The 27821-nt window shown below is 41.8% G+C and overlaps 1 protein-coding gene across 4 annotated transcripts in view; it reads right to left on the bottom strand.

Moving 5' to 3' along the window:
• SPAG16 (sperm associated antigen 16) overlaps positions 1–27821 on the bottom strand; it is a 677765-nt gene that overhangs the window by 577350 nt on the left and 72594 nt on the right. The gene's annotated exons all lie outside the window — the stretch shown is intronic.

Genomic DNA, 27821 nt, shown 5'->3' with positions numbered 1-27821 from the left:
TTTATGGATGTAAATAAATGAAGAAACTACTGTTGCGCTTTAATTAAAATTGTCATTTACGAACTTGGTGGCGGCATACATTGCTTAAAAGTTGCATTTGCTAAGTCAGCAACATAGGAACGCAACTTACAATTTTACCAAATTTCTCTATGCACATTTGGAATTCTAGTTTCATAAATCACAGCGTGTATTTTGGAGCACAATGTGATAAGCCCCATATTATTCTTTAACCAGTAGAAATATTTTTAGACTGTTTAGCCAGCACCACACCTGATAATTTGAAAACCCTGGATTCAGTTCTGCACAACAGCAATCTTGTGGTCAGACATATGTGGCTTTGAGACACCTTTACACTGGAGGAAATATTAGGAATTTAGTGCTACATATGTACTATCATTTGCATTCTGGCTAAAGTAGTTCTACTTAAGCAGTTTATTTTTATTAATTTATTATGAGGCAACTGGGTAATTTTGATTTCAGCATCAAGGGTTAGATTTGTTAAGGTATGTCAGTGCCTAAACATGAAGATAGTGGCTTTTAAAAAGCCCACTAGGAGTCTAAGTGGGTTAGGTGCCTAAGTCCACTAAATCAATGGAATTTAGATACCTCATCTATCTGGTTCCTCTGTAAATCTCACTAAGCACCTATCTGCTTTTTTAAGGCACCTAAATAACTGTCTCTAAGGCCCTGATGGATAGCCCATAAAAAAAAAAAAATCAATTGAAAGAATCCATCAACTTTAGTGATCTTTCAATCAGAGCCCTAAGTATAGTGTTACAGATACTTACCTTTTAGTATCCAAGTCTGAACTTTTTGGCAGACATTTAGATTGCACATGCAACACGTTATAAAGCAAGTATACCACAGAGATGATAAGTACTTAGATTAGATTAGTCTGAATTGCATTAGACAACCAGTATGGAATTATAGTATAGAGATGGACTCAAACCACAAAACAAAATGTCCCATGGTGTTTAGATTAAGGATTGAGGTCTGACAAGCATATGCTCATAGCAAACATTTTATCTGACACAGATTTCAAATATTCCAAGGGTTAGGATGTGTGTTGAGCCAAGGATTTTGCCTAAGCCCAGCTTTAGTAATAAATCTATTTTTTAGCAACTACCAAAGAATAAGAAGTAGTAATATCTATTCTTCAGAAAAGCTTATTTTTCTTTATCCAGAATAAACAGTCTCTCTCCATATGGTTTTACAGCCTCAGTTCTCTGATCAATATAGACTCCTAAATGTTTTCTAAGATTAGTCAACCAGCCAAAAGATTTATTACCAACTCTAATTAGCCTGGCTAAATAGGGTTTATTAAAAACAGATTGTCATTTAGGAAGGTCAGGAGAGTACTAATCTTATAAAATATACTTTGAAGGACTTTTAAAAAACCTCCTTGAATTCTTAAAAGAACTCTAAAGATTCAGTTAACTGTACATGTTTTGCAATATCCCCAGAACACACTGTTGAAAATACAATGAAAATGTTTCAAACAAAAAAATAATAATTTATAGTGTTCCTCAAAATTTCCACCACCCACTCAGATTAAGATTAAAAAATGGAATAGGATCCAGACTGAGGAGTATTAGCTGAAGATGTTGTATCATGCAAGTAAGGTAGTAACAAACTTCAACAGGCCTTGATTTATCCCAGTTCTAATAAATACAAGCAGCATCTAAAACACCACAGATATGGATAGAGCGGGGATACATGGATGTTCTTTTTAGTGTTTGCACTAGTTCTTGAACTCAGCCAAGATTAAATTGAAGGAATAAGCATAGGGCAATTATATTCCAAAACTGCAGACTATTAGAAGGCTATCATTTTAATTCACATTAACAAACAAACATGTTCCTTGATACAGGGTATACTCACCAATGAGCATCTGCCCATGGTCAGGAAGGACATAACTGCTTCCTACTGTACTAGCCCCACCGCTGACAGTCTCTCAGGTGTCATAGCAGTCTATGTACATGGCCACTTACCCACTGACTCAACCCACCAGCCACACCACAGTCTTTAGTCCACCCCTTTCAGAGTCCCCATTTTCCATGCTAAAAGCCCAAACAGTCATAATCAGAAATCAAGAGCCTTCCATGCTCTCTGGGGCTTTTCTTTAGCCTGCCCCCTGTGCTGGATTCAGGTACACTTGTGAAGGGCTTGTCCACCTTCTCCATAGGCTGGTATAGGAACACAGCCCCAGGCTCACCTCTTGGTTGCCACCCAGGGCTCTAAATTAGGCTGGATCCTTTTCCCACAACACAGTTTTCCCTGGGCCACTTCCTATCTCTTTACTCCCTCTCTGAGTCTCCCAAGCTCTTCCTTGGTTAGTCAATGTCTCTCTGCCTTAAGAGATTTTGACTTTTTTCCCTGTTTTACTCAGCACTTCTCCCAAGTCTCCAGCTCTGACCTTCCTTTTTCCACTCTGGCTGCTATCTGCTGACTCAGAGCCCAGACAACTATTCCTTCCAGCACTTACACTTTTGGCTATTTATATTCCTCAGGTGTGAGGCTCATTCTATAATCAGGGTTGGCTTAGTCCCAGACTCTTCAGGCCAAAGGCAAGTCACCTTGTTACACTTCTCAAATAAATTACAGCCCTAAAAAGTTAAGTAGTAGGACACCTGGATTCAGTTGCCAGCTTGCTGCTAGCCTGCTGGGTGATCTTGGGCAAATCATTTCACTGCTGTTTGCCTCTATTTCCCCATCTATAAAATGACCTCCTTTGTATAGTACTTTAAGATCCACTGCTGAAAAGCTCTTTATCAGAGCTAGGTATTATTATTATTTACAAAACAGTTCTTACAAAGGGAAGCAGATATCTTGGGGGGATACAGTGGCCGAGTTGCTTCAGGCACTGAATATGAACAAAGCAGAGGACGTATTCCTCTCACTTGACAAGTGCTATGTGTTCATCTAAAGACCCTATCACCGCATACTTTGCAGAAACCTCCTAAACAACAGAAGTCCACTCTGTGCTACCAGAGATGTTATAACATTTTAACCACTACCTGAAATATTATATTTAATTGATTTGTTTAATTGATTTAACAAAAAGTGGGTGTACTCTAGTGTACTAGACACTGTAGACATTAGAAGAGACTGCTTTGCCCCAAAGGTCTTACAGTCTAATAGGGTGGAAGAAAAACATTTTTAGTTTCCCTTTGATTTTACAGAGGGGAAACTGAGGCATGGAGCAGCTAAGTAATGTACCTAAGATTGCCCAGGAAAGCTATAACAGAGGCAAAAATAGGACTGAGTCTCAGTAAAATGTCTTAACCACAAAAATAATCCTCCTACCAAGACAAATCGCTTGATCACTGTCTTCGGTCCACCCCCTCTGGGGACTTGGTGCTGGCCACTGTCAGCAGACAGGCTACTGGGCTAGATGGACCTTTGGTCTGACCCAGTATGGCCATTCTTATGTTACTAACATTCTTACCTACTTATTAAAGCAATTTTCAGATTTCCTGAGGTATCTAAAGAAGTTTTTCCTTCTCTGTCCTTTATCTTTATTGTGGGCATATTTCCATCTCCGAGAGCAGCTCTCTTCAAAAAAAACTCTGTGGCCCTCAGGATTTTTCTGAGGGAAAAAAAATCCCTTTAGGCCCCCTCCCTTTCACTAAAAATTTATTAGGGGTGAAAAACCATAGTAATTTTAGATAGGAAGATCAAGTACTTTCCAAGTGAGATTAGCTACAGCTACCCGAATGCTATCTGAATGCAGAGTCCACTAATTCATAGAATCATAGGACTGGAAGGGACCTCGAGAGGTCATCGAGTCCAGTCCCCCGCCCTCAAGGCAGGACCAAGCTCTGTCTACACCATCCCTGACAGATGTCTATCTAACCTGTTCTTAAATATCTCCAGAGAGGGAGATTCCACCACCTCCCTTGGCAATTTATTCCAATATTTGACCACCCTGACAGTTAGGAATTTTTTCCTAATGTCCAATTTAAACCTCCCTTGCTGCACTTTAAGCCCATTACTCCTTGTCCTGTCCTCAGAAACCAAGAGGAACAAATTTTCGCCTTCCTCCTTGTGACACCCTTTTAGATATTTGAAAACCGCTATCATGTCCCCCCTTAATCTTCTTTTTTCCAAACTAAACAAGCCCAGTTCATGAAGCCTGGCTTCATAGGTCATGTTCTCTAAACCTTTAATCAATCTTGTCGCTCTTCTCTGTACCCTTTCCAATTTCTCCACATCTTTCTTGAAATGTGGTGCCCAGAACTGGACACAGTACTCCAGCTGAGGCCTAACTAGTGCAGAGTAGAGCGGCAGAATGACTTCACGAGTTTTGCTTACAACACACCTGTTGATACAACCTAGAATCATATTTGTTTTTTTTTCAGCAGCAACACACTGTTGACTCATATTCAACTTGTGGTCCACTATGACCCCTCTATCCCTTTCCGCCATGCTCCTTCCTAGACAGTCGCTTCCCATCTTGTATGTATGGAACTGATTATTCCTTCCTAAGTGGAGCACTTTGCATTTCTCTTTATTAAACTTCATCCTGTTTACCTCTGACCATTTCTCTAACTTGCTAAGGTCATTTTGAATGATGTCCCTATTCTCCAAAGAAGTTGCAACCCCACCCAGTTTGGTATCATCTGCAAACTTAATAAGCGTACTCTCTATCCCAATATCTACATCATTGATGAAGATATTGAACAGTACGGGTCCCAAAACAGACCCTTGCGGAACTCCACTTGTTATCCCTTTCCAGCAGGATTTAGCACCGTTAACAACAACTCTCTGACTATGGTTATCTAGCCAATTATGCACCCACCTTATCGTGGCCCTATCTAAGTTATATTTGCCCAGTTTATCAATAAGAATATCATGCGAGACCGTATCAAATGCCTTACTAAAGTCTAGGTATATGACATCCACCGCTTCTCCCTTATCCACAAGGCTCATTATCCTATCAAAGAAAGCTATTAGATTAGTATGGCATGACTTGTTCTTCACAAACCCATGCTGGCTATTCCCTATCACTTTATTATGGAACTGATTGTTCCTTCCTAAGTGGAGCACTTTGCATTTCTCTTTATTAAACTTCATCCTGTTTACCTCTGACCATTTCTCTAACTTGCTAAGGTCATTTTGAATTATGTCCCTATCCTCCAATTGTTCTGCTTGTGTCCTGCTGCTACCATGTTTGAATTAATACTTGTTCTAAGGCTTCCACTTAAGATCAGTAACAACCCAGCATGCACAATATGACTAGGAAGTCCCAAGCACATAAGCCCAGGAGATTTAAAAATACACTTTGTATTTACTATGCAGGAAACACCAGAACAACAGCAGAAATAGGGGTCAGCAGATAAGCAGGCAAATACCCCTGCCAAAACTTCCAGAAGACAAATCGGCTGTGTCTACACTGGGCCACTTATTCTGGAAAATCAGCCGCTTTTCTGGAATAAGCTGCGAGCTGTCTACACTGGCCCTTGAATTTCCGGAAAAGCAACGATGCTGTACTGTACAAAATCAGCCGCTATTCCAGAATAGCTACGCTGCTCCTGCTCGGGCATAAGTCCTTATTCCGGAGCACTGTTCCAGAAAAGGGCCAGTGTAGACAGCCCAGTAGTCTTTTCCAGAAAAAAGCCCTGATCGCGAAAATGACGATCGGGGCTCTTTTCCGGAAAAGCGCGTCTACATTGGCCACAGATGCTTTTCCGGAAAAAGGGCTTTTCCGGAAAAGCATCTGTGGCCAATGTAGATGCTCTTTTATGGAAATACTTATAACGAAAACTATTCTGTTTTAAGCATTTCCGGAAATTCATGCCGGTGTAGACACAGCGATGGTGTCTGAGTCAAATTAATCTAAACTAGTACCCGAAATTAAGGAAGGGTTGAAATGAAGTAAGAGGTGTGTGAAGTATTAGGAAGTATTGTGCATCCAGATCAGTGCTTTCATGTCTGATCTCGGCCTTGACTGTATCTGTGAGGCTAAAATGTTAGGATTCTGCTTTGCCAGCTGATTTAGATTGAAGTCTAGGCAGTCAACTTCACTAGGTATATGTCATCAAAGTCAAAATTGTTTTCTTGCTTGCAAAACGAGGGAGCTTTATTAAGAAGGAAAAAAATCACCAGGAAGTAACTCAGTGACTCAAAAGTCCCTGTGGTGAGGAGCAGGAATCTATTTCCATTTCAAAAAACCATTTGAAAGCTCTGCAACCTCAGTTTTTCACTCTGCAACTTCCAAACGTGTATACATGGATCAACCATTGAATCATCGACCTTAAGAGCTCATCGAGTCCATCTCCCTGCACTGAGGCACGACCATGTAAGAATAGACCATCTGTGAGAAGGGCTTGTCCAATCTGCTCTTACAAATCTCCAGTGAAGGGGATTCCACAAGCCCCCTGGAAATCCTACTCCAGGACTTAAACTATCCTTAGTTAGAAAGGTTTTCCTAATATCTAATCTAAATCTCCCTTGCTGCAGATCAAGCCAATTACTTCTTGTCCTGCCTTCAAAGGACATGAAGAACAATTGATCATTATCCCCTTTGTATCAGTTCTTAACCTAAGTAAAGGCTTATCAGGTCCCTGTCCAGCTTTTTAACCTTATTCATCCTTTAGATTTTCTGATCCTTTTGTCATGTTTGTTGCTCTTCTATGCACTCTAATTTATCTACATCTTTCTTAAAGTGCAGCACCCAGAAATGGACAAAATATTCCCATTGGGACATCACCAGTGCTGAGCAGAGAGGGACAACTACCACTTATGTCTAATGTACAACTCTCCTTGTTAATATATGAACGACATTGGTCTTTTTCACAACTGAAGAACCTTACTAACTCAGATTCAATTTATGATCTACTCTAACCCCCAGATCCTATTTTTGTAGCTCTGCATTTGTGCTTAGTAGTTCTCCTTACCAAGTGTAGAACTTTGCACTTGTCTTCACTGAACGGCAGCTTGTGGATTTCAAACCAATTCTCTAATTTTTCAAGATAATTTTGAAACTAAATGATGTCCTCCAAAGCACTTGCAACCTTTCCCCATGTAATGGCATTGGCCAATTTTATAATCATGTTCGCCATTCAAGCCGTTAATCAAAACATTGACTAATATTGAACACAGGTCTGACCCCTGGTTAGTTTGAGAATATTATGTGGGACTGTGCCAAAAACCTTACTAAAATTCAGAAATGCTTCATCTACTGCTTCCTCCCCATTCACTAGCCAGTAACCCCATCAAAAGAAGGAAATTAGGTTGGTTTGACATGATTTGGTTTTGATCAATTTATGTTCCTTTCTAATCCAATTGCCTGGTTACAAACTGTTTAATAATTTGTTCAAGTAGTTTCTAGGTATCAAAGTTAGGCTACAATTGCCCATGTCCTCTGTTTCCTTTCTTAAAGATAGGTACTACATTTGTCCTTCTGCAGCCCTCTTGGGCCTCACCTGTTCTCCATGAGTTGTTAAAGATAATTGGTAATGGTTCTGAGATGGCTTCAGCTAATTCTCTAAGTACCCAAAGATGAATTTCATCAAGCCCTGCTGACTTGAATGCATCTAACTTATCTAAATATTGTTTAATGTGTTCTTTCCCTATTTTGGCTTATGTGCCTTCTTTCTTGTTCTTAATATTTATTGTGCTGAATATCTGGGCACCATTAAGCTTTTTAATCAAGATTGTAGGAAAAACAATCAAAGAGCATATTGTGTGAAAGACAGATGATTCCTTCTCTGTATCAGTCTATTCATTTTAAAAGGAAATAATGAGGCATTTTGTTAAAAATGAAGGAAGGGGAGGGAAAATTATGAAGCTTAGTTCTCATTATTTATCACCCCTATATGTCTAAATACCTTCACAAAGAGCTTACTTGACTGGCTGCCTGTTTTCACTATCCAAAATATTCTTCTGTTGGCTGTCACCCAAAATGAAGAATGACTATGTGTTTTTGTAATTGGAAAAGCACCATTTATATCAGCTATTTTAACCTGACTTTCATTCCATTAAATCAGTTTTTACTTTTTGTAGGAAAAGAAAGAGAAAGAGAGAAATGCATCTTCTTTTGTAAAAAGTTTGTTCATGTCATTGTTTTAGGAAGGTGTTTATGTGATTTATAAAAGTATTTGCATTTTGGAGGACACAATTAGGTTTAAAAAAGCTATCCATACACAAGCAAGCCTCGTAGAAAGAATCGGTATTGTCTACAGTAACATTGTGACATCATCTCCAGAAAAAAAACTGCAAAGAATCCTCATTTAAATTAGGAGCTTGTAGCAGGTTGGAAAGTAGGTTATGTTATCACTGTATGTGATCCACTCACAAGCAGAACTGCCAAGAGGGCAGGGGGAGAGGAAGAGGAAGGATAAGCTTCCCTGAGGACCGGAGCTTTAAAAGGGTCTGGGGTTCCCAGCTCTTGCTACTATAGAAGCAACCCTGGGTTTTTTAAATCACTGACAGCACCCTGGGTGGTGTGAGCCGGGCAGTGCAGAGGAGCTGGATAGGAGAAGATAATCCCAAGAGCCCAGAGGCAGCCTCTCCAACTTTGCCCCAGGAGTCTGGCAATTCTGTCACCAGCCCTGCTCACAGGACTGTTTGGTGAGTCCTGTCTCTCTTCAAACCAACACGGCCCCTCGCTAATGAAATAAAAACACAATCTTTAGAGGTGCCACATTTGATGCAACATGTTATAAGAGCATTTTCCACTCAGGGAATTGTCATATTTTATTCTCTTTTCTTTTGTGTAGTGCTAGAATGCCATATAAAAATGGTCAGAGACAAGGTAGATGAGGTAATATATTGTATTGGACCAACTACTATTGGTGGAAGAGAAATTCAAGCTTCACAGGGCTGTTCTTCAAGTCGGGACAAAGTATTCAGTCTCACAGCTAAATGCAAGCTGGGATTGATGTGTTAACCTCTTAGGCTTAACAGCGGCACAGGGGACCCTTTAACTGCCCACTCCATTTTAACAACCCTGTAGGCATAGAAAAAAGGAGGGCTGGTAGATTACAAAGTGTTGGGATGAGCCATAAAACCAGCCTCTCCAAGTTCCTGACTTTTAGTGTCTAGCTAAGAGAGTTATGAATGTAAGTGCCCAGGCCTGTCTTTTGAAGGTGCTGTGTATGTTTACTTTGAGGAAGACTGAGAGGTTATTTGTCTACTCACTTTTCACAATTAGTAACCTAGGAATCCTCCTAAGACAGCAGAGTTGCCAATTTGTTAATTTCCCACTTATTTAAGTGAACACGTTAATTAACCCTTCATGAGTAACAATCTGTTCTACCTTGTGTTTAGCTGTGACTAAGGCTATGAGTCTGTCTTGGCGGCCAGGGATTCCATGACCTTTGTGACTTTATGGCTTGGGCTATCAGACCCCCCTACCCTGCCAATGGCATGTTTATGGCCTGCAGTCTGTGGCTGGGCAGCGCTGAAAGGATGGTGAGGAGAAGTTAGCCTCCCACAGCCCTGCCCCTTGTACCCAAGTTCCCACCCTTTCAGGAGCCCAGAGCTGGCTCCCCTTTCCCTTTGCCCAGGAACCTGGCAATTCTGCCGGCAGCCCTGCTCCCTCGACTGTTTGGAAAGTTCTGTATTTTCTTCCAAACCAACACAGCCCCTCTCTAGTATAAATTTAGTGAAATAAAAATTTAACTTTTCACCAAAAATAATGGAAACATAATCGTATCTTTAGCTGTGACTCTCTTATTACTTTCCTCTCTCATATCCCAGCAACCAATATGGCTATAATAATACTACAATTGCAACAATGATTACTTATATTTTCCAAAAGGGCTGATAGGTCAGTGTTATTCCATTTCTGGATAGCCATAGTGTGAAACCTTAAAAAGAGTTTCAGAAAGCAGTGAGCACTTGCCCATGAAAATCAGGGTCCTTTAGTCATCTCAGATTGGACACCCAGAATTGAAATATACAAACTCACCAGACACTTTCTTGAAATTTTTCAGTGGAACAACACAAAGCAAAACTAAAACACGCCTGACAGATATTTTGTTGGGAAAAGGTAAAAGAAGAATTGAAGAGCTTAAGAAACAATACCTGAAGACCAATATCTGACAATATTCAGAATGGTTAATATTTGTAGTCCTTTGACAACAACAAGCACTTTATGGGTACGTCTACACTCCAGAGAAGATCAAAACTTCCACTGTCGATATTCCAGAGTTCAAATTAGCATGAAGACATGCTCATTCGAACTGAGAAGTGAACTCCAGCTGATGTTGGCAGTCCTGCTTCCACGAGAAGTAAGGGAAGTCGAAGGGAGAGTGGACAGCTTTTCTGTGGACAGCGCCAAAAGTTGAGTTAAGGTACTTCGACTTCAGGGATGCAATTAACGTACCTGAAATTGCATATCTTCATTCAAGCTTATCCCATAGTATAGATGTACCCTATAAACAGCTGGTCAGAAAACAGAATTTCCATCTCAAGGAAAATTCTGGCATTTTGAATTTTGTTTTTAATCAGAACAAAATGTTGACATTTCAATAATTTCCAAAGAATGGACATTCTGAAAAGAAAATTGATTTGAAAACATCAAAACATTTTTTCATTAATGTGAATAGAATAGAATAATGATATAAAATATTTTTGCCTTATAACAAAATGTTTCAACATTAACAAAATGAAATTAGAAAGATGAAACTATTCATTTTGACACTTTCCCTTCAAAAAGTTTTCTACATAATACTTCGATTTGACAAAACTGCATTTGCCAATGGAAAAATGCTCTCTATAAAATATTTCAGTAAGCTCTTATTACAAATGTTCAGTATTATTACCAGTTATTATTATGAAACAGAGTTACTTATGCATATTTATTCAAAACAGATGGTTATTTTCAGGTATTCATAACCCCTTTGAGGCAGAAATTTAATAAACTTGATCTCTTCTTGAAAACTTTCTTTCATTAAAATGCTTCAAAATGGTCCCAATTTCAAAAATAACTAGCTATTGTTTCTGAGAATGGGAAGAGTGAAAATGAAACCCCATATTTCACATGATAAATAATAGTTATTTAAAAGAAAACCAGCTGTTGCATGTCAATCGGAAGAAAAAACTTATAATTTCTTTGGGAGTAGGCCCTTACATTGCACATATATGCCTTCCAGTGGTCCAGTAGAAATAGATTTTCTTTAAGTTGAGGCATAATGGTTTTAAAAAAGAAAAATATTCCTTGTGGGTAGGCACTGATTTTTGTTTAAAGATAAATAATTCTCTACTTTAGTCTATATACATATCATATTTGTAAAACTGTAAATTGATTGGATACGTCTATCGAGTAGGTGATCTCTGAACAGTGTAATGGAGTTACACATGAACAAATAAATGAAAAAACTGAGTTAAAATTTTTAGGCCTCAGTTCTGCAAGCAGCTCTCTGTATCTATGTGGCATTCCATTCATTTCTAGAGGACTCTGTGTGGACATATAAAATGCATCAATATGCAGCTCGCTAGAGCCTGAACATACAGAAGAATATGGAATATTATCTGTGAATATACCTATGGAAGAGAGAATATAGAAGGATGCAAAGCATCTGATCACAGCCTCATTTCATGTATGGAAAAACATGCCTGGAAAGCATGAAAAATATCCTACATTTTTGCAAATTTGCCCCAAAATAAAGGAAGAAAAAAATCGATGAAATGAAGCCAGATAAAAGACAAGGTAACTGAGAAATAAATACATGCTATATAAATACACACATTTAAAAGAAAAAAAATAGTGTGGACAAGATAAAAGGATCAGTTCATCAAAGCATTTAAGCACATGCTTACTTTTAAGGCTGAGTATTGTCTAAAGCAGAAAGGGTTTGACAGATTACAACCACAGTTCCTCAGCAGTACCAGGCTGTAGAAGTTAGTAGTGCATCCCAGTCCCCAACCAGTTTCAAGATGATTCTACATTCATGAAGACCCCACCCAGTCCAACCTTGGGGATACACATAAGAATCTCCTGCAAAATTAATGGAAGGGTGAAATTCATCTGAATTGCATCTCTATGTATGAGGGTGATCTCTAGTTACTTCAGTGTCTCAAAATTTGAATGTGTTATATAATCTAAAGTTACTGATACTTCATAAGTGAGCAAAAAAAAAGGCAACAAGCTCACTCAAGAGATTTTTTCTTTTTCTTATTACTCATTGTAATGGGATGGATTAGACCTTTAGACTCCCTGCTGGAGGCCTTGTGGCCCTGCCCCACCTGCTACAGAAAATAATAGTAGAGAAGTCCTCCAAGCTCCCCAGGAGGACTATGGGAGGAGCAGCCAATCAGGGCCCAGCAAGATAATATAAAGCATGCTGCTGGGCTAGGGCCAGTTGAATTCCTTATTGGAGCTGTAAGAGCATGGATGGCTTACAGAGCTTCAGAGCAGGGCAGCACTGCCAGCAGCCAGGGAGAGTGAGAGGGAGCCCTGAGCTGGTTGCTGGGACTCCATGGTCCTGAGGCAAATAAGGGTAGACGGCGCAGAGCTGTGGAGAAGTGGCCCATGAAATTAGAGCACCAGTGGAACTTAAATCAATGGATACAACAGACAGCTGCTATCTACAGAGCTGGGACCCAGAGTAGAAAATGGGGTGATCTCTCCCAACCTCTATTAGCCACTGGTGGGGGGAAGTGATCTTAAATTTGAGGAACCATATAAGGGGAACTAAACTGTAGCAACCCCGCAGGAGAGTTGTGGCCAGAAAGGTCTTAAGGGTACTGTGACGAACCCAGGCAGGTCCGCACTAGCGCCGGAGCAGGAAGCGCCCCCCCCCCAGGCCGCCGGGCAGGCCGACAGGCAACCCCGGGAGCTGGGGAGAACGGACCCGGGGGGACACCCAGCCGGGGAAGGAGCGGCCGGCCCCGCGCCGGGGAAGGAGGGGCCGGGAGCGGCCGCAGCCGAGGGGCGGGGAGCCCAAACGGCGCGCCGCCCAAACCGCGCGGCGCAGATCCAGCGTCGGGGCATTACTCCCCGGCCGTGACGTCAGGGAGCATCAGGACGCCCGGGGGGCGGAACTGACGCCCCTGGCGTCCTCGCCCGGGCCACTTGAAAAGCGGCCGGGCGGAATGGACAGGGGCGGCACTTTGAGGAGCTGCTGCCGCCCCAGCTGCCAGGGGAAGACCCCCCCGCGTTGGAGGAGAAGGAGGGCCGAACCTACACCCCCACGACGGCAGCGGGACGAGACCGACGCTTCGGGCGGGGTAAGCGACCTCGGGGGACCCTCTGACGGGGCGGAGGGTAGTGGGGAGTGGAAGGAGCCCGGGGCGGGGTCCTTCTGGTTCCCGTGGACAGGTGCGTTACGGGGATAGACCCCACCTGTCATGGAAGGAACGTCCCCATTGTTCCCCCACTTAGGGCCCCGGGCTGGGACCCGGTGGAGAGGGCGGGCCCAGGTCCCCCACACCCCCTCCCTACCTCGAAACCCCAACCCACGTACCCCCCTCAGGGGGTGAACAGCATAAGGTACAGTAGCGGGCGGAAAGGGGGCCGTAAGACCCCACGGGGCCAAGGCCCTTACCTTCCTTTCGCCCCGGCGAAGACCTTGCCTACGGATGGGCCGCCAGGGGCGACCCCATCCCCTCGCCCATAGCACCCAGCCAGACTAGTACCCCGGGGCTGCCAGAGAGGAGACAGGACAACGAGTCCGCGGATCCCCGGCCCGGACTCGCGGCCGGGTGATCGCACTCGAACTGCGAGCCCCTTTTAGAGGGACCCTAGATGGCAGGTCCACCGAACCCCCCTGCCGGGCAGGAGGGGGTGTTCGCACCCACGCGAGCCGTCACAGGTACGTTTACACGGCAGGGAAAAAGTCAAGTTAAGATACACAACCTCAGCTACGTCAACTGCACAGCTGAAGTTGAAATAGCTTGATTCGGCTTTTGGCGCTGTCTACACAGCAGAAAGTCAAAGGAAGAACACTCTTCTTCCAACTTCCCTTACTCCTCGTGAAATGTGGGTTGCAATATAGACGGTCACCTCGTTATTTCAAAATAAGGGGAGTTATTTTGAAATAACACCCCAGTGTAGACATGCCCCAAGAGCGTGAAGGCATTGCCCAAAGAGAAGGAGCCCTGGAACACCACTCTAATCTGGAGCAGAGACAAACTGAAAGGCAAAATAGGGCACTGAGAGAGGCGCCTGTTGTACTTGTACCCCAGAAGGGTGTTGCTTTAGCTTTCATCACAGTCTGCGTATGACTTGGCTGGAGGTCTGAGTCACCATCGACACTACAGAGAAAGGGGGAGAGAGAGAGAAAATCCAGGTACATGCTCTTGGTCAGAGAGCATCACAAGAGGTGAGTGTGACTCCGTTATACTCCTGAACCTCCACTTCTGGTCTATACAAAGATCAGAAGGTGCAGGTACTAATGCATGTGAATAAGGATGGCTTGACTGGGTTGTGCCCACAAAAGCTCATGATACCATCTACATGTTTTGTTAGTCTTTAAGGTGCTGCTAGACCATTCGTTGTTTTTAAAGATACGTATGTTTGCTTGAGATTTGAAAAAAGTTTTGGGTCAGTTCAAATATCCCTCACAGCCTGCAATTCTGGCCACTCTCTTGACCCACACAACGTCAGGTGACTTAGCTTTGGCACTGAGGAGATAGTTTGATTTGAAATACACCAATTATTAAACAAGTAACCCGTTGAATGTGCTTTGAAGCATGATATTGTGAAATATGACAACCCACTACTGTTCTATTTTGTTATTCATCCTTTCTATTCACACCAACTTTCCATTCTTCACTGTTAGCCATGTGCGCCAGAAACTACAATCTGAGTAATTCAGAAAAAATATAATCAATAAATGGAATATCATAAGTAAATTACCAATCTGTAGTAATCTTGTATGATCCTTAATATTCAAGAAACTTTCTTTTTAAAATAGTACTGGATTCATCAGTATATCATAGTAGAACACATCCCAATTTTTTAATTTTAAATCAGAAGTACGCTTGTTTTGTAAACATCTGAAATATCAGAAAAAAATTGAAAGCAATAGCAAGAGAGTTAGAGTTCCATTTTATTGCATACTTCATCTTGCTTAGCTTGTTAATAAAACGCATAAAAATCACCCACAAAGGTTGTGGCTACATAAATCTCCCTTATTCAGCTTTATAACCCTGATTTTTTTTTAATAAACATAAAGATAATATGCAACAGATAGTAAAAGATAGATTAATTAAAAAAGCCATTATAAAACTGCTCTTACTTCATCTATAGGATTACTGTGCTCATTGAACTGTTCAGACACAGCCTTAGCACTGGTGCCTATGTAAATTTAATTCTCAGATTGCTCCTTACAGGGTTAGTTTTAAGGTTCTGCCAAAGCGACTTCTTACAGCAGCTTCCCGGGTAGGGAAGAAGAAAAAAAAGCAGTGGTGCTGTGTTTACGAGTGCTTCTCTGGTGCTTAGTGAGACCCTCTTAGCTGGAGCTCATATTAGCACTGGTTGATGTTCAGAACAGAACTTACTGTTCCCTATAAAAAAGGAGCCTATGGTCTGAGGAGAAATGCTGCTGATTTTAACGAGTCATTTATTTCTTTTATTACACTAGTTAAAATTATGTTTAGCATTGTTTAGTGTACAGGGCTTAGGAACAAAATTGGATACCATCATATATGTCAACAAGATAAAAATTTTGATCCCAAATAATTGTACAATTCAACAGTGCGCATTGTAGGGATGTAATAGTGTAGTCAATTAACTGATTAACTGATGAGCAAAAGCTTATAGGTTAATGCTATAGATTACACGCATTTTCCCCCCACCCCTTGACAGTAAATTTTTAGCGGGCTGACCAGCAGCTCTGCTCAGTCCTGGATTCGCCGGGTCCAGGACCTACCCCCGCTGCAGCTCTGCATTTAATGTATATTAGGAGCCAGGCCGGCAGGCAGCCTGGCTCAGTTCCAGCTCATGCCAGGTCCAGGAGCTTAGCACCCCCACTGGTCAGAGGCAGCAGCATGGAGTGGCAGGGGGTTCCTTGGGAATGGGACTGGAGCACAGTGGCTGCCGGCCCCACCTCTGGGGACTATCGATTAGTCGAGTAACCAATAAGAATTCATGAGGGTAATCAACTATTCAGTTAACTGATATTTAACATTCCTAGTGCATAATGGTGTTTAGTAATTTTTTTTTCATATTACTATTATTTGAATTGCTTTTGGTAACCTTAGGAAAAGTAAATATCGATGTGATTCATACTGTACAGTCTTGCAGAGCACAAGCAACTCTTACACAGTTCATGCTCCTGTCAAACTCTGCAAACATGGTGGCAAATATCTGTGTCAATCACATATCTCAGTTAATTAACCATCCATGTTCAACACAAAAGATCTAGAAATGTAAAAGAGCCAACACAAAATCACCTACCCACAAAGTACTGTGTTTACAATGACAGAGTCTGTCAGTCGCCTAGGAGCTCGGCACTGAGGGCATTGGAGAGCAGCACCCAACCACATGGAGCTCTGAGACAGATTATGCCTCCCCAATCTCCCTAGCACCTCTGGAATGTATAGGCTGCGTCATCCATCATTTGTGCCACTTGGCACATATACATGAATTCACTTAGGTCACATCTAGACTACATTCTATTTTCGAAAGAGGATATGCAAATTCCGTGGGAATTTGCAAATCTTCTGATCGATTTTTCAGAAGCGGGTCTTTCGAAAGTGAAAGTAGTCTGGACACGTTTTTTTCAGGAAAACCCCTTTTTTGAAAAACTGCGTAAACCTCCTTTTTCAGGAAGAGTGGGGTTTTTTTCAAAAAAGGGTTTTTTTCCCCTAAAAAAAATGTCCAGACTACTTTCACTTTCGAAAGACCTGCTTTTGAAAAAGCAATCGGAAGAAGATATGCAAATTCCCTCTTTCGAAACGTACTCTAGACACGCCCTTATTGCTGGCAAGTAAATATATTCATCCAACTAGCCATCATTTAATCCCTGTCAAAAACTGAGGGGGTTTCCACTTGTAGAACAGCCCCACCAGGTGCCTGGATATGTGCAGCAGAAAATGGAGCCAAAAAGACATTTGTAGAATGTCACAATGGGAGTGACCAGGAAGGGGCCCAGTCTCACATCCATGCAACTAAAGTAGCTCAAAACCCCTCCCTCCACAAGCATGGAAAGACTGTTCATTGGCTGTTCACATGTATGGAAGGACTGCTCATTGGCCATTCACACATATGGAAGGACTGCTCATTGGCTGTTATGGTGGCTTGAAGGGCTGGGACCAGCACAGAAGTCATGAGCCCAAACCTTTGCTTGAGAAATGTATTTAATTTCCCCAACAGCTCAGAATTCACACAAAAATTGTGACTACTCATAGCCTTTACACAATTGGTATTGTTTCATAGAAAAGGAACAGCCTTCGCACTTTGCCAAACACAGAGACTGCTATTTGTCCTTCTCCCTGAGGAGAAGAAAGCTCCTTGTACCCTCTTCCGTTTATGCACTGGAGTCTGAAAAATATTGGCCTTCAGACTTCACATTCTCTGTAGTCTTAGTTCAGCCAAGCAGGATAGCTGTACTATTTGTAAAAGTATATTAATCCCCACCAGAGACAAGGAAACAAACTCTCTAATATTTTATAACTAGAAATCTTCCGTGTGTTGATACGGATTCTTGTTGCCATGACATCGCTTAGTTATTATGGCAGAATATGCTGCAGCGTAGTCATCAAATATATAATTACCCTGAATGTAGCAAATCACTCCCTTCTGAGATTCAAAACTTTATCCTTCTTTCCCCTGCCACTATGTAAATATGCATTACAGCTGTACAGTTGTGGAAACATCAGTGATTTCACAGAACAGACTTTCAGAGAACATGGCTGTAAATTAAATCACACTTGCAAAACTCCACTTCCAAAGGAAAGGAAATGATGTTAATAAAAATACTGTCATCTGTCATTGTGGCAAAAGACATGCAAGTAAATGTGATGCTTTGACTTAGAGGCACTGATTTGCTCTCTAGCCGGGTGGAGTGTTGCTCCCCCCCTCCATATCAGGCCCTACCCCATTGCATCCTCTTCCTCAAACCCCCACCTCCACCTGGCTTCCTCCTCTCAGTGCATCCCATCCCCACTCCAGAAGCACTGGGAGGGCAGGGGAGGAGTAGACCAGAGGGCAAAAGGAGGGTAGTAGAAGGAGAAGGTTGGCTCCAGTGGGTGCTCCACATTCACTAGCTTTTCCTCATGGACACTCCAGCCCTGGAGCCTGAGTGGAGTCGGCACCTATAATTTCCCTCATACATTTCCAAGATAATTTGGGCACATCGCTATAAAAGGTATGTTACTCCTGAGGACATTATCTGTCTCATCCAAAAAAAAAAAGGTCTGCATTTGAGAAAGCAACTATATTTATGATTAAGTACAAAATAAACACTGGTGTACAAATATGCAAACTTCACTGGAGCGTAATTTAATTTTGTAGATTTAATTTTTGCTTAGGGGGTCTAGCAGGCGACAGTGATATTTTAAATGACTGCAACACATGGTGCATAGCCCATACAATTCAATTAGGCATGTTAAAGTAGGCAATTCTGATGATACGATAGACTTCATGTTAGTTCAGCTTTGTAGAGCACTTTATAAATGTTGCTGTTATAAGCCAAACATTTCATCATTTTTAACGCAGATTAACTCAGAGATTATGAGGAGCTTTCTTTACCATGCCGAGATCTGCTCAGGCCCAATTTTAAAATCAGACCTGAACCTGGCTACTCCATAACAACCCAGACCTTACCCAACCCCATGGCTATCAAGGTATTTTCAGACCCAACCCAAAACTGCCAGCGCCACCATCACTTCATTCTTGGGCCTTTCTGCCCCCCATGTCCACAATCTCTCTCTAGCTACTTCTGGCCCATGGGCTGGTGCCCCAGGCTATGTCTACACTGCAGAGTTTTTGCACGAAAATGGCCGTTTTTGTACAAAAACATGAGGAGCATCCACACCTCAAGTGAGTTTTTGTGCAAGAAAATGTGCAGTGAATTGACAGAACAGAGGGGTTTTTGCAGTAATGTATTCCTCTTTCTACGAGCAATAACTCTTTTTTGCGCAAGAGTTATTGCACAAAAAGGTGTGTGTGGATGGGCAGCAGAGGTTTTTTGTGCAAAAACAAGCACAGATGCCCTGGTGGCCATTCTGTTAATGTCAATCAGAGCTTTCTTGCAAGAGAGTGCCATACAGTCTGGACTCCCTCTCACGCAAAAGTGCACCGCTTTTCTGATGCACTTTTGCAGTGTGGACGCGCTCTTCCACAAGAAGTTTTGAGGATGATCTCTTCCACAAAAAGCTTCTTGCGCAAGAAGCCTGCAGTGTAGACATAGCCCCAGTCCTGCAGCCACTACCACCTTGCTGTCCTGTATGTGCTGCAGGTTGAATATGCTGACAAGTCTCAGAAACTCTCACTCTGCAGGATACACAGTGCAGCGAGGAAGTGGTAGCTGGCTGGAGTCATGCAGCTACTGTGCCAACCATACAGGAAGCAGTTTGGATTGTTTTCAAACCAAATCCTACCTGACCCCAACTCCCATCAGGTTCTTTTGGGTTCTCAAGGTCTAATGCTTTGATTTTGCATCCCTGCAAGGTGTAGTATGAACAACCTGTTGCTATTAGTCCTATTTACTTCTTCATTTCCTTGAGATAGCTATAACTGACTAGGCAGTTTAGGGGCAAATTTTCAAATCTGGGTACCTAACATGAGGGTCCTAAGATCCCTCAGGTGGACATAAGAACTTCATTTCCATTGATCGCTAGTTATGTCAAACCTTAGAAAGCAGGATACCTATCAATCAATCCATTTGTGGGTGTGGAACAGCACTAGAAGTTCCTGTCTGTTCCTGAAGCTACAAGCTTTAATTTTTTCCCCTGAAGAAGAGGGGTCCAAGTCTACACATCCTGCCTGATCCATTCGTGCTGACACCACAACTGGCACTAATTAGCACTTTTGGTGATTCTCTCAGCTGAAATGCCCCTTCGAAAGATATAAAGACAACTACCATGTCATCACATTTATAAGCTTGGGAAACAACTGAATTGTTCTGCAATCAAAAGGATGAAACTAAACAAAGACAAGCACAAGTACTACACTTAGAAAGAAACGTTCAAATGAACAAATAGGAAAGTGGGGAGTAACTGGCTAGAGGGTAGGACTGTTGAAAAGGATCTAGGGATCAGAGTGGATCACAAACTGAGTGCAAGTCAACAATGTAATGCAGTTGTAGGAAAGGCTAGTATCATGTTGGGATACATTAACAGAAGAGGTGTATGTAAGGCATGAGAGGTAGTTGTCTCACTCTACCCGATATTGCAGAACTGTGCCCAGTTCTAGGTGCTGCACACCAGAAAAGATGTGGATACACAGGAGCATTCAGAAGAGAATAACAAAAAGGATAAAAGGTTTAGAAAACTGGCCCTATAAGGAAAGGTTAAAACAACTGAATTTGGTTCCCCTCTTCCCGCGTCCCCAGAGAAAAGACTGACACAAGACTTGAGAATCTTCAAGTTTAAGGGCTGTTTTAAAAAGGTTGGTGTTCAATTGCTCTTCATATCTATTAAATGGGCTTTAATCTGCAGCGAGGGAAATTTAGATTCGGTGTTAGGAAAAGCGTTCTAAGAATAGTTAAACACTGGAATAGGCTTCCAAGGGAGGTTATTAAATCCTCATCACTGGAACTTTAAGAATAGATTAGACAAACCCCTGCCTAGCTATAGCTGGGCCTGCCTCAGCATGGGTGAGCTCGGCTAGATCAGAGGTGGATTAAGGTTTTCTAGGGCTTTAGGGCCAGAGCTTCTGCCAGGCATGGGCATGGAGGCAGAAGGCAGAAGGGAATGAAGGCTTCTCTCATCCTATGACTTCTACTGCACAGTGAGGTCTGGTGATGGGGTCTTCTGCCGCCCAGTGGCAGATTTGTTTACACCACTCCTCGCCTTTGGCTGGGGCCCCTGAACACAGGCATAGGCAGCCCAGTGCCTAATCCACCACTGGGCTAGATGACACCTCAAGCTTCTTTCCAGCCTTACGTTTTTTTGATTCTGTGAACAAATGTGCTTGTGAATAAAAGAGATCACCCTTTGAAATGTGACCCACACAATGTAAGGAATTCCTGTAACTTTTTTGCATTCCTCAGGCACTTTCAAGACTGCAATAACTTAAATATATTGTATTAAAATATTTGACACATTCACTTTTGTCTGCCTTTCTAGTATATGGGGAGAGGAGTTGCTATTTTCCCACAAAGTGGGAAAACTCTTGTTCAAAGTTACAAACAATTTCCATTCCCGAGGTGACCGTGACTCTGAGCTTCTACTGTAAACAACTGGTAGCAGTAATTGAGGTTTTTTTTCATAAAGCAAACATTATGGCAGCCTGTTTATGTCCATCTGTTGCCTCTTGACTTATATTTGGACTCAGACAACTCAAGGGAGTCCCAGTCCATGACTAGGGTTCCGACATGCAACAGTAACAGAATTAATAAATAACACTGTATGGTGAAAGTGTACCATAGCTTTTACACAAATCTATTTTGACAGTTTTCTTAGGTTCTCCAACTCTTGGGTTAAAATGTCCAAACCCACCACTTAATCCATTATTTTTCCATAAAATACATGAAAATAGTTTAATTTTTTATTCCAATCATCTGAAGAAGTGGGTTGTGCCCACGAAAGCGCATGATATTATCTACATGTTTTGTTAGTCTTTAAGGTGCTACTAGACTATTTGTTGTTTTTTAAGTTTTCTTAGTTACCAAGTAACTCAGCTACCCCTCTGAAGCTTTTAAAAAAATAAGTTTGTATTTTAATTATAATTATGAACATGCAGCATTTCACATGATGTCCATGCCGTGTAATGCATGTGCAGTAAACAGTACCTATGACAATGGGATTTATTGTTATTTTTTAGGAAGATCAACACTGGAAAATGTGCAAATTGTACTTTAACATTCTAGGTGACAACTATGGTTAACACGTGGGAAGGAAGGAAGGAAATATTGTCACAACTTGACCTTTTCTTGAGTGTTTCACAATATTTGGTTGATTTCGTAAAGCTCCAACTGCCAGAATCAAGTTAAAACCAAGCCCTACTGGCCTTGTTTGTATAAATAATCCCACTGATTTGAATGGAATTACTTGTGTAATGTAAAGGAGACAAGAATTCGACCCAAAAGAGTTATGAATAGGTCTAGTGCACCCTTAAGGTATGTAAAAAGGACCCAGAATGTATTGTTTGAAAAAATAACAAGCAACTCAAAATCCTGATCTCATATGTACTCATGCAATTATTATAATAATCTCAGTAACATTTATAAGCAAATATAGTTTGCAAGGGTCCATAAATCACTATAATGAATTGGTAAACACATTTATAAGCAATTTGTTATTGATTAAGTTGCAATTATCCTTTAGAGCGGCCTCCCATATTATTCCATTTTGCATTTCATTATATTGATTCAGCTTCTAGACATCTTATAAACTAATTGCTGTTATCCCATGCCCCACCAGATGATTAATAACACAAACAAACTAAAATGTGAGAACACGTCGACCTGTAGTTTGTAGTGAAGCTACTGAGTCTTCAGACCAGTTTCCTAGCATCAGAGATTAAGGCCCTCAATACGCTAAAAACATGACTCACTGGTGACAGTAGTTATTAGCAAAAGATAAGGCTATAATTTTGGTGTGATGGTCATGGGCAGGGGCGGCTGGCAATGAAGACAAGGGAAGGCACAGCCTTCCCAAAATTGCCTACACTCCTGGCCACCACGAAGGCTGGGGCCACGGCATGGCAGCCCGGCTCCCTGGCTGCCGTGGAGGGCTAGGGCCAGAGTCGAGGATGCAGCACAGCAGCTGCAGCCTTCCAGGTAGCCAGGAAGGACTGGGTTGGGGATGGGCATAGCTTCAGGGGCGGGGCCTCAGGGGGAACGAGAAGGACTGGGATTTGCCTTCCCCAGCTGGGCCTTCACCTGCCACCCATGGTCACAGGAATATGTTGGCCAAGTCACATGGCCATTCGGGTTTGGCACATCTATTTCTCCATCTCCAACTACACAAACAGGTGTTGAGCATAAACTGAAAATAAATTAACTACTAATGTAAAAGGAGCAAACTGTTTTCAGCAATGTAACAGAAAGAAGGCTGTCACAGCAGAAGTCAGTGAGACACAATAACATTATAATTGTACTGAAACCAGATTGTTACAACTACGCTAAAAAGTGAGGGACATTTTTCAAAAATGCCTACGGCAGTTAGGAGCATAAGTCCCGTCTGAATTCAGAGATTCTGATGAAGGGACCACTTTGATTCTGGCCTCCTGCATAATTCAGGACATAAGACATCTCTAAATTATTCCTGTTTGAATGAGGGCGCATCTTTTGGACAGATCTTTCATCATGATTTCGAAATGTCCAGTGATGTAGAATTCACCACAGCTTGAACTTCACTGCTACAGATTTTACATTCTTTGGGGGCTGGTTAGCAGCAAATGGAAAAAAAACCTGACAGAATTACAAGCAAGGCTGCTCAGTGCAAGGGAAGTCTGCACAAGCCCGGTGACTTATGATAAACTGAAAGAACTCTGACTACGTAAAGGACAACAACACAAAACCATAGCACGACTAGATTTTCTGTGCAGATCAGAGATACAGGAAGTCCCCAACTTGCGACCGCCCAAGTTCTGACCCTCCGCACTTACAACCATTTTTGCAAGTGCAGAAGGGGATGGAAACTCCTGACTTACATCCTTGGCCTGCATTTACGATGGCGCATGGTGTCTCCCGTAAATGCAGGTTCAAGTTACAGCGCCCCCGACTTGCGACATTTCCTCCGGAATCAATCACATCGCAAGTTGGGGGCCTCCTGTATGGGAAACCAAAGACCGGTACTTTGAAAAGACTTGAAATCTGGCACTCTCACCCCCAGCCTGCTCTCTCACCCCACCTCCCACCCAGATGTTTGCGGGCAAGGAGAGTGTGTGACATGGCTGGATCGCATGCAGAATGATGTTTCTGCGGGCTTAAAGGAAAGCTGGAAGAGAAGAGGCAGAGATTATATGGGTATGTAGAGAAGACTGATGAAGGGAATCCTGTTAGGGTGGTATCTAAGAGCAGAATTTGCAGGCAGAGAACAGGCCACCCCAAAAAAGTTTATAGACTGTGTATGAAGTAGATAGGAAGCAAGTCATGCAAATGGCAAGCCTGGAAAAAGGCTGATCTAGCAACCTGCCTCCCTCTAGCTGGGAAAGGGGAAAGAAAAAGTACCTACAAAATTGCACCTTGGGTGGAGCACCTGCTTCTGATCAATCCGTCAGGAAGACAAAAGTAGACTTTGATGGGTCAGGGAAGGAGAATGGTTCATGTGACTGGTTTCTCTTCTTTGAATGCTTGTAGAAGTGCATTGTACTATAGTTGGGGCTCACAGACCCATCAGAAAAGGGAGATGAGGACTTGTTCCTACATTTGTCTCCTGTCTTGAAGCAGACAGTGCATAATGTCTAGGGACTGCATGACTGGAAGATGACATTACCATGCTGCAGATGTCCATAATGAGGATGTGTGCCACAACAGTTGCTGAGGCAGAATGGTTTTGAGGAGGCAATCCCCTACAATGGTATAACACATTGCAAAGCCGGATCGTGGTGCATTTTGAAAGTGCTTGAGTTGTAATTTGTTCATCCCTCATATGTTTTTCATAGGAAACAAAGACCTGGGAAGAAACCTAAAAGAGCTCTTTCCTGCCCAGGTAAAAGACTCTGTGAATATCTCAAGTGTTTACCCTTCATTTGTCCTTTGGCACATGCTCGGGCAGATATATAGACTGACACAGGTGGAAACAAGATACTACCTTGGAGAAAAAAAAACAACGTAGAATGTGGTGTAACATGAACCTTGTCTTTGTGGAAAGCTGTATACATCGAATCAGAGTCTCCCACCTTGCTAAAGTTACTGGAAGATCGATGCTCCAGAGATTGATCTTCTGGCATTTGATTTAGTGAGTCTAATATAGACCCACTAAATGGAACACTGAGGGAAGCTCCTGCCAGCGTCTAGTACTCCTTCTTTTGTGAAGAGTTAGGGAAGGTGATGGGAGCATTTGCTCCCATCAGCCTCCCATAGCATGGATGCAATGCTGCCAAGGCTCAGCTTAATGTAAGCCAACTCTAACTACGCATTTTGTGTAGCTGAAGTTGTGTACCTTAAGCCTAAGAAAACTACCTTCACTGAAAGGTGTAGAAGTGAGCACAACTCTAGCAGTTCAAAAGGAGGGCACATATAAGAAGGCTACATGAAATTCAAATCCCAAGGTGGTACAGTATCCCTAACAGGTAAAAAAACAATCAGAACCTCATCATAAGATGGTGAGTAAAAACGGTCCTATCATCAATGTTCTCAAATTATCCCAAATGGCTCAGAACTCCAGTGTAACATTGTTAAAAAAAAATAAGCAAACACCATTCTGGGATATATTATCAGGGACATGGTATGCAACACACAAAAAAGGAATACTTCCACTCTACTGAGCACGGATAGGGCTTCACTTGTGTCCACTTGACAAACTGGAAAAAGTCCAGCGAGAGAAGAGAGGGGAGAAAAGATTAAAGGTCTAGAAAACATGACCTATGAGGAAATTGAAAAAGCTGGGTTTGTTCAGTCCAGAGAAGAGAAGATTGAGGGGGGACATGATAACAGGCTTCAAGTACCTATAAGGTTATTATAAAGAGAAGGGTGATAAATTGTTCTGCTTATCCACTCATGACATGACAAGAAATAACAGGCTTAAATTGCAGCAAGGGACTTTAAGTTAGAGATTAAGAAAAACTTCCTCACTGTAATGTCAGTTAAACCTTTGAACACATTACCTTGGGAGGTTGTGAAATCTCTGTCATTGGAGGGTTTTAAGAACAGAGTAGACAAACAGCTGTCAGTGTGTTAGTCCCACATCAGTGCAGGGAAATGGACTAGATGACCTGTGAAGGTACCTTCCAGTCCCGCATTTCTACAATTCTTTGAGTCTGTCTCACTTTAAAGGTGACTGTATTAAACTGTATTTTGTTTGCTTGCCCCCCGTTTAGCTTGCGATCCAGACAGCTCTGTATCAGTGACCTGCCCGCTTCATCATTTGCCACGCCACAATCTGTGTGTCACCTGCAAATTTAGTCAGTAATAATTTTAGGTTTTCTTTCCTGTAAATGATAAAAATTTTCAATAGAGCAGAGCTAATAACTAACACAACTCCATGATGAAACAGAAATACATACATTCAATGATGGGTCCACATTTACAGTTCCAGTTTGAGCCCTATCAAGTTAGCCAGCTTTTCACTCCTCCTTGGGTGATGTATTGATTTAGTATTATTTTAGTTTCTTAATCAAAATATTGTGCAGCACCAATTCAAATGCCTTACAGGGCTCTAAATATATTACATTAACATATCAGCCACTATATCAGGGACTTATTTAACTGCACGTCCAGTAATGTGATCTATGCCGTCAAATGCCAGCAATGTCCCACTGCCATGTATATTGGCCAAACTCGACAGTCTCTACGGGAAAGAATTAATAGACACAAATCAGATATCCAAAAAGTCAACACACAGAGACCTGTTGGAGAACACTTTAACCTGACTGGGCATTCATTAATGGATCTCAAAGTCCCTGTGTTTTTCAGGTCAATTCCACAAGCCAAATACACAGGGTAGGGTTGAAACTTAATTTCATTTACAAGTTTGATTCCTATCAGAAAGGAGTGAATAAAGATATTGGCTGGCTCACACATTACCTTCCACATCCTAATGACTTAACCAAGCAAACAAACAATAGGTACTTATAGAGGTGAAAATTGTTCTTATCAGCCTCTTGAAACTTGAACAATCTAATTACCTACTTTTTTTCTCTTTTTTGCTTTTTCCCTCTCCTTTCCTCCCCCTCCTCCACCTTCTCTTATTTATTCTTGGATCTGGACTTTCAATACTCCAGTCATCTGAAGAAGTGGGCTGTGCCCATGAAAGCTCAGGATACCATCCACATGTTTTGTTAGTCTTTAAAGCGCTGCTAGACTATTTGTTGTTTTTTAAGTTTTTCCAGTTACAGATTAACTCGGCTACTCCTCTGAAATTATTACCTTTATCATTCAAACTTGTAATCACATTAAAATGTACAAAGTTAGGTCAGTAAAATCATTCATGTTGATTGTCATAAATTATACTGCCTAGCTTTAATTAATTTTAACCAAGCTCTGGCTCAGTTCTTTAGGTGCTTTTGGAAAACTCTAACTTTCAGTCCCAGGAGCAGTTAGTCAACTTCTTACAATAGACAGTGCTGAATAGTAGAATTAATTTTTCCCAGCTTGCTCCCAAATAACAAAATTGCAATACCATGTGTCTTTGTCCGGTATCAGAACTGCAAGTGATTATTGAATTCCTGGAGCCACATTACGATCTCAAGACAGAAAGAAAACTTATTTATGGGGGTTAGAACAGATGGAAGGGTGAGTTAATACAATTTTAACTCTGAAAAGTGGCACTGACTTTACTCATATCATAGCTCCTGAAACGGCTAAACATTTTTTATTGCTTTATATTACTCTTAGCCATTCAAAACCAACACAGTTCTGAGAGGAAGCTAGATTCTAATTGTTCTTTTAGAGTCACTTAGTAACATGCATTCTGACTAGCTATTTCCTCTGAAGATTTTTATTTTTAAAATCCTACCTAAAATCGGCAGGGTTACCTGGCTGAACCTAATCAGCCATGGCTGTTCATCCATATAAAATAAAATAAATAAAACTGGCACAATGCTTCCTACTGTCACTATAAATCTAGAGTAGTTTTATGGTGATCCCAGGCAC

The sequence above is a fragment of the Pelodiscus sinensis genome, chromosome 7 (assembly GCF_049634645.1).
Source record: "Pelodiscus sinensis isolate JC-2024 chromosome 7, ASM4963464v1, whole genome shotgun sequence".
NCBI lineage: Eukaryota > Metazoa > Chordata > Testudines > Trionychidae > Pelodiscus > Pelodiscus sinensis.
This window is presented reverse-complemented; position numbering and strand designations above follow the sequence as displayed.